We start from the raw sequence: 12255 nt of genomic DNA on the forward strand, positions 1-12255 counted from the left end.
CATGTGTCTGAAACAGACACGTATTTATCAACTGTATAATCAAAATATGCTCTTGCAGGTCAAAGCTACTTAAGCCATAAAGTATTCAAATTAATTCTAGACACAACCTGGGTGATAAATTTATATAACTAGCATGACTGTATCTATAAATTATATGACGTGAAATGCGTAAAATAATATTATTAATAAAGTTTAAAATATAACAACTAATTTCATTTACACATTTCCAAATGTCAATTTTGCAAATGTGAGGGGCTTACATTCAGTAAATATTATTTTAATAAATAATTTCCCAAAATATGTATTTAAATAACTTATAAAGATATTAAAAATTATTTAAGACCAAAGTTCAAGGAAAATTTATGTTCTATAATTTTATTATATAAATAAGTATTTTAATATAGGTGGCGCTGGACAAGTGATTTATCGAAAAAATGTTTATTGGTACCGTTTTCCCAAGATGGCGGCGCGAATTCGGAATTTTAACACATACAATTAGAATACTACAATATGTCAAATTACAACTCATACACGCATATTGTAGACTACAACCCACCCAGAGACTGGACCTACATTAGTATAGATTGTCTTGTTACTCTCTACATAAGTACCGACGTCTTTCATTTATGTAAAATATAAATCTCCCAGATAGTAGTTGACAGATTTGAAACGATGTTATATCAAATCAAATAATTCTTTATTCAAATAGACTTTTAAGGGCACTTTTGAATGTGTGATGTCGCAGTGTTAACGTGTCTACAAAGTAAATAAATAAGTGTTCAGATTTTTTAAAATGTTTCATTAAAGTCCTTTGCACAATAACGAATATAACGGCTCGCAGCTTCTAAGTGTTGAAGTACAATTAAGTTTAAAGTCCTTGCGAAACAAAAGCTTAGTGACAATCTTTCATTAAACTCGCAAGAGATATAAAGACGAGTGTTCATAAAACAACGCCAATGTTTGCACACTCACATTGTTGCACGTCAACTCAACAACCCGAGGACGGTACACAAATTAGTTGCGCCAACTAAAGCCTTGTTCACACTAAATGATCTTTCTCAATCTAATAAAGTTAGTTTACAGAAAACATCTACATATAGAGAATTTAATATACCGTATGAGGTAGTTACGTAATTGATAGTAAAATAATGATAAAAACCTTTGTAAAGATGAAGAGAACTGTATTTCTTCATTACCATTTATATTTTGGCCACATCACATTTGTGATAAGCGTGAAAAATGGAGGCAAATAAAATTGAAAATATGATATCATCTTATATAAATAATTTGTACAATATTTTGACATATCACATTAATTAATATAAATACCAAAGTTACAAAAAAATTAAGTTGTGCGAGCGCAGCGGTTAACACACGATAAACTTAACTGAAGATTTACTTTCCCACTCCATTTTCTTATTGTTAATTAAGCATTTTTGCTTATGATTTATCTCGTGCTCGGCGTCAAAGACAAATATCATAAGGAAACCTGCATGTGTTAGATAAATCAGACAATTACGTATCCACCACCCGCGTTGCAACAGTGCGGTATTATAAGAGTCAACCCCTCTTCTCAAAGAAAAGAGGCGTTAGGCCAGTAGTGGGATATTTACATGCCGTTACTCATTTTATTAACACACATAACACAATAGTATAAACAACCAATAAATTAATTTAATAAATTGTACAAAAACATTATAAACTTAGACTCGTTCTAGATACATCAAATATTTAATTTGTAAGTCGACGATAGCCGAGCTCTATACAAACTCGGTTAAAAATTATATAATGAATAGTAAATGCGACGTAGAATTTTAACGGAATTCACTTTTTAAAACCCTCGACAAACATACCTGAAACGCTAAACAGGGAAAAAAGGAAAGCAAAGTTTCAAACCATGTGTCTAAGTTTACCTAGGAGGCATCGATATGAAAATACCGTTACAGACCGAACATGTCTGCCGAGATTTGAAACATATGGGGAGTTATAGGGGAAGGAAAGTAAACAAATTATGCGAAAAGGGGAACTATAAATCGCCTCGAGCCGACAACATTTTGTTATAAAATTCGAGTTCGCTTTCCTCACGAGATGGCGCCCCGAGCTTTGATGTATTTACTGATAACATTATCAAGACTAATTATAAAATCTAAATATTTCGCAGCGATGTGTACTTAGACATGTAACACACAGCTCTCAATGTCTTTACGATTCCCTTTTCTAAATAAAATTAAAGTACATTCGAAGTTTAACACTCGCTTTTTAAATTCCATTATTTATATTTTTTTGTATTGTAGTATTCAAAATATAAAGTTTCTGTTTGTAATAATTTATAATTCATTGCATAAAATAGTAAGAACTTTGAATAAAGTAAATCCCCAGTAAGTCAAAAACATCCAGCGAACGCGATGTTTATAATAAGTAAAGTTTCCGCATATTTCTCGTCGTTACGGACACATTTGAAACAAACAATACGACGTGGAACAAGTAGTCGGAGACCGTAAAAATAATCCTCCGGTGCTCATTGCAAACGAGCGAAGTTTTTCTATTTCCTTAGTTCTGAGGAGACACCTCCGTCCTCCGTCCTCCGCCCTCAACTCGCCCTCCGCACTTCGAGACGATACGCACCTTGCATTTAAACAAACTTATTAACTCTTTAACAGAGAATAAATAGAAATATTGTTTTCTTTTTAATATAAAAACCAAATAATATTGTTGTGTAGCATATAGATGATATTAATATGATTAAAGCTTTGTCTTTATTATGAAAAAAATAAAATCTTTTATACGCAGGATCATTTTACATAAAAAAGTTACGTAAAGTACGCACACAACACCACTTTTTCAAATCAATAAATTAACATGTCTTAACGAACATCTGAGTGATAATAAGTTTAATGTATTCATTGATTGTATCGTCACCAGCGCCACACGAGTTTGCAAAATTTCAGCTTAATCGATTGGGTGGAAATTGGAATTGATCTTAAGTTCATTCGTAAATAAGTATTCGTAACCCACAAATAGAAACAAAGTTCAGGGGCATGACTACGTGTTTTCTGGCTTTACGTGTTTTTCGAGACAGGGGAGTGTGTACTCTCTCCGACTCCGGGCTGCTATTGAAAATTGTTCTCTAGTAAAACTCAAAAACATGGTAATAGCCCAAATAGAGATTTAAACCCAGGATCTTGTATCAACACTTTAGGCAAGCGCGCTCCACCTTAGACTGTATTTTCACTTTAGTTCAGGTGTGATAACAGTCAAGCGCTAGCCTATACAATTAAAAAAAATCTAAAACACATATGGACATATATATTTATATCCTTAAAAACCAAACAGTTATCAGTATAATATAAGCAGTAAAACTAAAGTATGAGAGCACAAAATCAAACTATTCGCATTGTTTGATATGTTTCGCCGGCCGCCGTCCGCCGCGCGCCGCCCGCCGCCATATCACCGCTGAACTAACAGTCTCTAAATTGTAATTGAGATTATTCCTTATTTACCGCCATTTACACTCGTTTCATTATTAAATCATGTTTTATTACTGTCGTTTACAAATCGTTGTTCTAATGTTTACATAAATTAATGAATTACTGTTAATAACAATTTCGCCTCAGTTACTCAAGAAAGGACGAATGGTGTTTTATGCTTAATTTATTGTAATAATGAAATCTATTGTAGAATAACTCTAAAATAAATAGTTTCAATTTAAAACAAAACATTAAAATTGGTTACATATTATGTATGCGTTTAAATGGTATTATATATAAATGTTATATATATTATAACATTGTTGGTAGGGCGGTTGTGCGAGTACATCTGGGTAGGTACCACCCACTCATCAGATATTCTACCGCCAAACAGCAATACATAGTATTTTCGCGTTCCGGTTTGAAGGGTAGTGTAACTACAGGCATAAGAGACATAAGATCTTAGTTCTCGAGGTTGGTGGCTCATTGGCAATGTAAGGAACGATTACGATATTTCTTACAGCGCCTATCTATAGTGGTGACCACCAATTACCGTCGGGTGACCTATTTGCCAATCCACCGAAATATTTCATAAAAAAATCTTTACGTCAAAAAAGATAAAATTATGATTATCCAAATCGGTTATGTTACCGAGATATCGGTGAACATATATAAAAAACCGAGTCACAAAGAAGTCGGTTAAGATTATTCTATACACTTCATGGTCCAGACAAAGACTTTAAGCGGATAACACTTTATTTACTGAAGTGCCGGCAAGCCGTAACCCAATTTTCAGTATCTTTAATGCGTCCATCGATCCGTAGCTGCCAGGAGCTGTATCTGCTGAGATATGGACGGTTCCGTGGATACAGAGCCGGTTGCGGCTGCAGATCAAATAGTTGCCGGTTTTACTGCAACTGATCCCAACTCCACCCCCCGCCGCCCCCCGCCACCCCTAGTTCTCCACGACCGGACGCGCCAGTAGGCATCAGTTAATACTCAAAGAACAATAGAGACGGAACAATAAACTATTGACTGATTTCTTTGTTTAACTCGTAATAGCAACGCAGGAGCGTTGATTGTATCCTTAGCGGGATTATGCGATTATGCGGATAGTCATTAGTCGACATTGTTAGCGTACAGAAAATAAACATAAATATTATTTATACGTAAGTTATCATAACTGAGTACAACAGTTATTGCACATTATATAAAATTATTACTTTATGCGATGAATATTGCGATATTTTTAATTACTAGGTTTTATAAATACCCGGTACTTTTTAAAACAAACTTAACGAAGACAAAATGTTTATGTTCGTTGACAGATCGGGTGAGCTAAGTGGATGGCATACTTTAAATTAGCAAAATCCGCGGCTTCGCCAGCGTGGAATTCGGTTTTGTAATGAAAATCCTTCAAAATCTGTAACTGTAATGCACATAATGCCTATTTGAATTACGAATGTAAAATATTACATCCGTAGCCGTAGTAAAAAAAGCCGAGATAGAGAGCCGAGAGGCCTAGTGGTTAGAACGCGTGAATCTTAACCGATGATCGTGGGTTCAAACCCGGGCAAGCACCACTGAATTTTCATGTGCTTAATTTAATTTGTGTTTATAATTCATCTCGTGATTGACGGTGAAGGAAAACATCGTGAGGAAACCTGCATGTGTCTAATTTCATTGAAATTATGCCACATGTGTATTCTACCAACCCGCATTGGAGCAGCGTGGTGGAATAAGCTCCAAACCTTCTCCTCAAAAGGGAGGCCTTAGCCCAGCAGTGGGACATTAAAATGGTCGTTTTCGTTTTGATAGCTCGCAAATAACCATATTAACTCAAAAAGAGGCAGCTAAATTGAAAACACCGAAGGACACTTTTATATTATTCATTTGCACGGATGCGATCAAAAGTTTGAATTTCACTTGTGACATTTCTGTTTTGTCCCTCATTGGTCATTCAGTCAGTTCTCCGGATATTGCCTTATTATAGTATATTATAATGCAGATAAACTAAGAGACTTTATTAGTTACATACTTGAAGTACATACATACAAGTAAACATGAATAAATGAAAAATAATTTAATCAGATCCGTATAGTAGGAAGCTTTATAAATAAATCCTCAGCCGTCACCGCTCGGCTGCGGTTCGACACGGGAGGCGCCGCGCGGTGACCGACGCGACACGGAAGATGTATTGCGACGGTTCCAACGCAAATAAAGTACCGCCTATGCCTCCACTGTAGGATTACCACCGCTATGGTAAGGAAACCGGAACGAAAATGCGGAAGTCATAAATATTTAATGCAGCTACCTCGTCCTGAGTTTGTTCATACTAAGTACACGAAGATGTTAAAAAATTGCTCTCCGACTTTCTTGGTTCAAAGTTTGAGTCAAGACGATAAATGCTTTTGGTTTGATCTATCAGCTTCTCATTATGAGTAATAGTAAATAAATTGTCAGTGGTATTTAAGCCGTTGGCTCTGTGCCTCATTTCTGTGCTATCGTTGATTAAAAAGTGATAATACACACATATTCATATTGAATAAACAAACAGACTAAGTAAATTTGACGCGAACACAGCTATCAAAAACAATGAGTAACGCATAAAAGAGGGTTTAAAACACAAGACTCGCTAATTTAACCTTTACCTTTCCTACTTACTATTTCTAACTTTCAGTACTGGTCCTGAGAAACCAGAACGCCTAGCCGCCCTGTTACTGCAACTGACAATCTGGACGCGAGAATAGTTTCATGTGCTTCAACTGATATTGAATTTATTTGCCTAGCGAAAGACTTCGGTTTTGCACGCGTGAAATATCGATGAGTTACATATGCATGCTATGCCTATTCCAATTGAAGAATAGCGTATATAAACAAACTTCCTATATTGCTATATCCCAAGCGACTTGCTAATAGCTCTGCTATGTTATGCGCTATAGACAGTTCTCGATTAATTATTTATTTATAACAAAACACTATTCCACATAACGACTTATATCCACTTTTATTTTACTTCTACAGTTCCGATAAAAACTTCGCTGACATTCAAGACGCTACTTTCGAATCAATGAATACGAAGGATTATTCAAGATCTCGATTAATGAAATCGTGTCAATTCAATGTTAAAGTTGTTTGTTTTTGTTTACTCTTCCTTTGGTTAGATTAGACTAGTCATATAAACTTTTTTTGTGTAAGAGTAGGGCAAACGGGCAGAAGGCTCCTCTGATGGAAATTTACTACCACCGCCCATAGACACCTTCAACACCGGAGGGCTTGCAGTTTCTATGTCATATCGGTTCGAAAAAGTCGCCGGCGAAAACTGATTCCACCGAGTGGTTGTACGACGCAGGAAATGCATTAAAAAACGCGCTGTTGTGGATTTCCAGACATCGAGGTTGTATGGATGGAACTTTCGTATAATAAGAGACGATCAATTCACTTAACAAAAACCACACCTAAAATATTCTTTATTCAAGGAAGTTCTTAAAAACACAGCAAAAAGAACGGCAAGAAACTCTCTAGTTATTCTTTTTCTCAAGTTAATGAAGATCACAATTTCGGAGACAGACAGTCACTCAAATATAAAATAAAATGAAAATACAGTCGAAAATCATCCCGTTCCTATCACTCCGGTGTAATCCCGCGGATGATATGTTTTTTATCATGTCTTAGAAATCAGATATGAGGGCAATCTAGCGAAGTGCTCGGGCGAACCGACTGCTTAATATGTGTAAGATACGGGCGACGGTGGAACAATAAATTGGCGTTTTTTATACACAAACGTAAAAGCAGATGTAAATATTAGATAAACATACATACATATTTATTGCACGAAATAACAATGAAGAATTACTTGCCAAAAGATGTTTTATAAGAAGATTGTTTAGGTCAAATCTACCGAAATTTTTCAAAAGTTATATAAATTCAAACAGCTTTTCGTTGGTAAAATAACTGGGACTTGCCCAACTTGCTTGTATCGACTTGCTTACAGTAAAATACAATAAAAATACTCTTTAATATTAAATATATTAAAAATAAATTTTCAGTCTAATTCTATTAATATAATTCAGATCCTTCAATCCAGGTATAGATTTAGCCACGACAATATTGAAATCTACCAATAATTAAAGATATCCAATCGATATGTATATATAATACTTGCCTTATATGCTTAAATATTATTTATAGAAGGGTTCGTGTTGCAGTAGCGTGGCGTGTTTACTCAGCACTTGCTCCGATTACTATCAACTGTAGTGTTTGATGCAGACAGAGGACCCAATTAACACCTTGTGTGTACTGGTTTAGATAATCTGTGGTCTGATAGCTCCGTGAACGGCTTGAATCAATAGATCAACGGCTGAACAAAATATATGCCACGATATATGTATTTACACGGATAGATTTTACATCAATATTTTTATAAAATAAAAAAACCGGCAACCAGTGTCTAGCATGCTCCTACACTTCAACTAAAAGCTTAAATATACATTATTTATTTTACAATAGCTAATCAGTTATGTGTAGAGACGGTTTCAAATAAAATAAGTCAAGGAATTTTTAGATTTATTATTTTTTCAAACACAGCCCGTGTTTTCTCAGCCCACTGAATTTTCATGTGCTTAGTTTGTGTTTATAATTCATCTCGTAATATGCAGTGAAGAAAAAATCGTCAGGAAACCTGCATGTATCAGATGAAAATCTAGTAGTTATGTATTCCGCTTTGGAAAATCGTTGTGGAATAAGCTCTAAATCCTCTCTAAAATAGAGAGGAGGCCTTTGCCCAGCGGTGTGTTATTAGTAAATACAGACTGACACTTCTTTATGGTTACCTAAACGCGCTGTTCAAATGAGACAGCGTTAGGTACACATAGTTGTCCACCCTCAGAGGTAAATTTACATGGGATGATCTTTAAAGTGTTATTAATAATTTTAAACGAAATACATTAAATCGATTTACAATACAATCTACGAAACATCGACTAAACTGAAACATAGTGACGAATCCCGTAATTTCCGACGTTTATTCAAACTTTGTGAATGGAAGGTGTTTTTAAAAACATAATCTATAAACGGATTATACATAATATTCCTCGAAGTTACAACATTAAAGCAAATAAACTTCGCACGAACACTAAACTGTAACGTCAGTTCGAGTATATGCACAATGCGCTTCGTAAACACCGCATATGTATGCATAGCCGGACCTCAAGGGATCGAACTAAACAAACAAGATATCCTCTAAGCAAACCGAGGTAGTTGTAGCTGAGCTGCGGCGTCAAGTCTCGCATAACGCTAACTAGATCTAATCTATACATACCCCTAACACATGTCGTCTTATAGGTTACCTTCATTGATATTGTACGCTCATTTGGGAGAAATTAATTTACTTCAACCGCTCCGACTTCGTTTTTGTTACATAATTATATTTTTTTTATATTATAGAATATTTGCGTCCCGTCTCGACTTTGTCCAGGTTTATCCAGTTCATTTGTCCAGGTTTATAAATATTGACTTTATCCCATGCTATTTCCCCAGATATGAACATTCACCAACCGATCGTTTTGCCCGTACAGGGCGATGGCTACGAATGAAGGGCTTAGTTAGGCTATGTTTATTTACATGAGGCATTTAAAATTACTACGTTGTTTATTTTAATAAGGTTTTAGCTATTAAACTAACCTAAACTTGCCACTTTTTTCCTGTTTTTAACCATAAAAATGGTTACAGTAAGTCAACTATAAAAGATAACTATATGCGGACTTTTTTTACAACTTTTTAAGAAAAACATTTCAGGCAGGGTGGGTACATTATTTTTGTGCAACTTATTATTCACGCAGCGCAGGCCGCGGACGCGTTCAAGATGCAACGAATTCAACGATTCAACGAATCTCGATCAATAAATTAAAATATAAATAAAGGACATATTTTAATAAAAAGTTAATGACTTTAGCCTATTTATATAGTATAGTAATAAAGCATATATCAATCTAGAGCAATTTACATCTCAAATGGTGAACGAATTTTTCAAATAGATGCCGTGGTTTCGAAAATTTTTTCTAAATATACAAGCGTTGCAATGCCCATTAATATTTTTTGTATAGAAAGTGATGTGTTAAGCGCCATCTAGTAGTGAGTTACAACAAAGTGGATATAAATACCTTGTCCATGAAATAAATATAAATGTACTAACTTTCATGGTGACCAGTCATACGGATGCTAGGGATGTTGATATATCTGGTAACTATCACGTGTTTTTTTGTTCTAAGATGAAAATATAAAATAGACAAAAATCAAGTCCAAAATAACTCTCACGACAAGATGTCACAGGGACATACACGTCTGTTTGCATATACAACAGCAAATCGTTACGTACTTTGTTCGAATCTCGGGTCGGGCCAATAGTAGTTGGTAGATTTTTTCCTTTAACAAGTTCTGAAGGCGTATCGGATCGTTCTATGGGGCATACGTTATCATACCAAAAAAAGTTAAATACAAAGTAAATTAAAACGAAATAATTTAGCAAAAAATTAATATCGTATCTCACCGGTGCCGTCCTAATTAGATCTTTTTCTCCGCCTTCCGTTTATTAATTAAACTAATTACCGCGAGTCCAAGGCTGTAATGCACTCTTTTGTGCCCGCTACAAGTCCAATGAGAATAATTTTTATCGTCGCTTTCATTTCTTTGAAAATTAAATTTTATTACATGATCTTAATGTCGTTTCAAGGATCCGTAATTAAACTCGAAACCTTCAACTTCACATCTAACGGTCGCAACATAATATATTTTTTTAAATTTACCTGAGAGTATTTTTTTCTATCTTTAATATATGTACAAACTGTGTGTTATTTTTTCCATATTAATATGACCATTATTATGTAATACATTATGTTTTCTTTTTTGTAAAATCTAGATATACCAGAAATAAATAGTATAGCTTTGGCTCGTTGGTCTAGTGCAGCTGTACTCAACCCGCAGCCCGCGACTTCTGTTTTTGGCTTACTTTGGGTTACTTTATTATCAACTAATTTTAATTTCAAAGGATTTTTCTTACCATCTAAATAATTTGTAATAAACAACTGCTTGTGACCACAAACACTGCAAAGTGCTTGAAATGTCAGGAAATGATAAAAAAATGTTAAAATATTCGCGGTAAATTGGTTCAAAATTGTTTAATTCAATTTATAACAATTCCAAAACATACCTATAAATATTTTGTTTGCGGCCCGACACCCTGACTAACACGTGTTTGTGGCCCCTATAAAAAAAGGTTAAGTATGGCTGGTCTACTGCCTATATTATAAGACCGCAGACTCCGAGGTACCTACTTGTTTCAAACTCAAACAGTTAATATGACATCGTCACATACAATTTTATTACATTCCACACCTTTTTTTAACGCTGGAAAAACGCGTTACGCGTTTCCACCACGGGAACAGTGGGGGGTATGTGGGGCTCGCCGGTGTCCAAGGCGCCGAGTGCGCCCCGAACATCGGAATACCCACTAAAAAACCAAAGATACCCTTTCCGTCTTAACGAGGAGCGCCACGGGATCGCTTTCGCATGCTACCGTGACAATTACATTCCACACCTACCTCAATACAAAGAGAAGACCATTTAGATAGACAATAAACTAAGTTATTTTATTCACTGTTTAAATAAAATTTACAAATATATCTTAATAATATCGTAAATATTTTAACGTTTATTTATTTGATAGTTTTCATGACTGCGTTTATGATGTATTTTTATGGCTTTCAGCTACAAAATGGATATGACTTTATTGCTACAAAAACATTAAGGTACTCAAATGTTACATATCGTGCCGTTATTCTCGCATTCGCCCTTACTTGTATGTTTTAAAAAAATTGCTACAGTATGTTATAATTATACCGAGTTTAATTAAAATGCTCGTGGTTCTCGCTCGATGCGGTATGGACAGCCGTTGCCCGTTGCCATTACAAAATTATCGCGCCTTAGAAAATTAATTAATGTTCGTCAGTTAATATTCCAAAGTATTTTTACTATAATAATTAATAAATAAGTTCATAACGCCGCACATGACAATATTGCGTAGTTGGCATAATTGCACGTAAGAAAAAAAACGTTGGTACAAAAACTAAGGTTTTTATATGCCGGAACTAATATGGGGTATATTTCAAGTCCAAGAATCTGCAGCCTTATAAGTATTTTATAGATTATTATTGTTATTTATTGCCTATATGATGATACTAGTTTCCGCCCGCGTGTAAAGGGGGCAGGTGTTAGGCATGTCACGTGTCCTTTTTTGCAGGTGCCCAATTATTTATGTTATAGATAGGCGGTCGGGCAAATGGGCCACCTGATATTAAGTGGTCCCCACCGCCCATAGACAGGCGATGTGAGAAATATTTACCATTCCTTACATCGCCAATGCGTTACCAACCTTGGGAACGAAAATGTTGTCCCTTGTGCATGTAGTTACAATGGCTCACTCATCCTTTAAATGGGAACGCAACAATACTAAATATTGCTGTTGAGCGGTAGAATATATGATGAATGGGCGGTACCTACCCAGACGAGCTTACACAAAGCCCTACCACGAGACGTGTATGCAAAATTTCATGATAATCGGTTAAGAGGTTAAAGCGTAACAAACAAACTCACTTTTGCATTATAATATTAGTAAGGATATGGTTCTATTTAAAGCTATTAAAAATTACACATACACAAAATATTTCAATAAAATGATTAGAAACACCACATATGTATATTTATTAATATCCGAAAGGTATATAACAAAACA

The sequence above is a fragment of the Nymphalis io genome, chromosome 5, assembly GCF_905147045.1.
Source record: "Nymphalis io chromosome 5, ilAglIoxx1.1, whole genome shotgun sequence".
Lineage (NCBI taxonomy): Eukaryota > Metazoa > Arthropoda > Insecta > Lepidoptera > Nymphalidae > Nymphalis > Nymphalis io.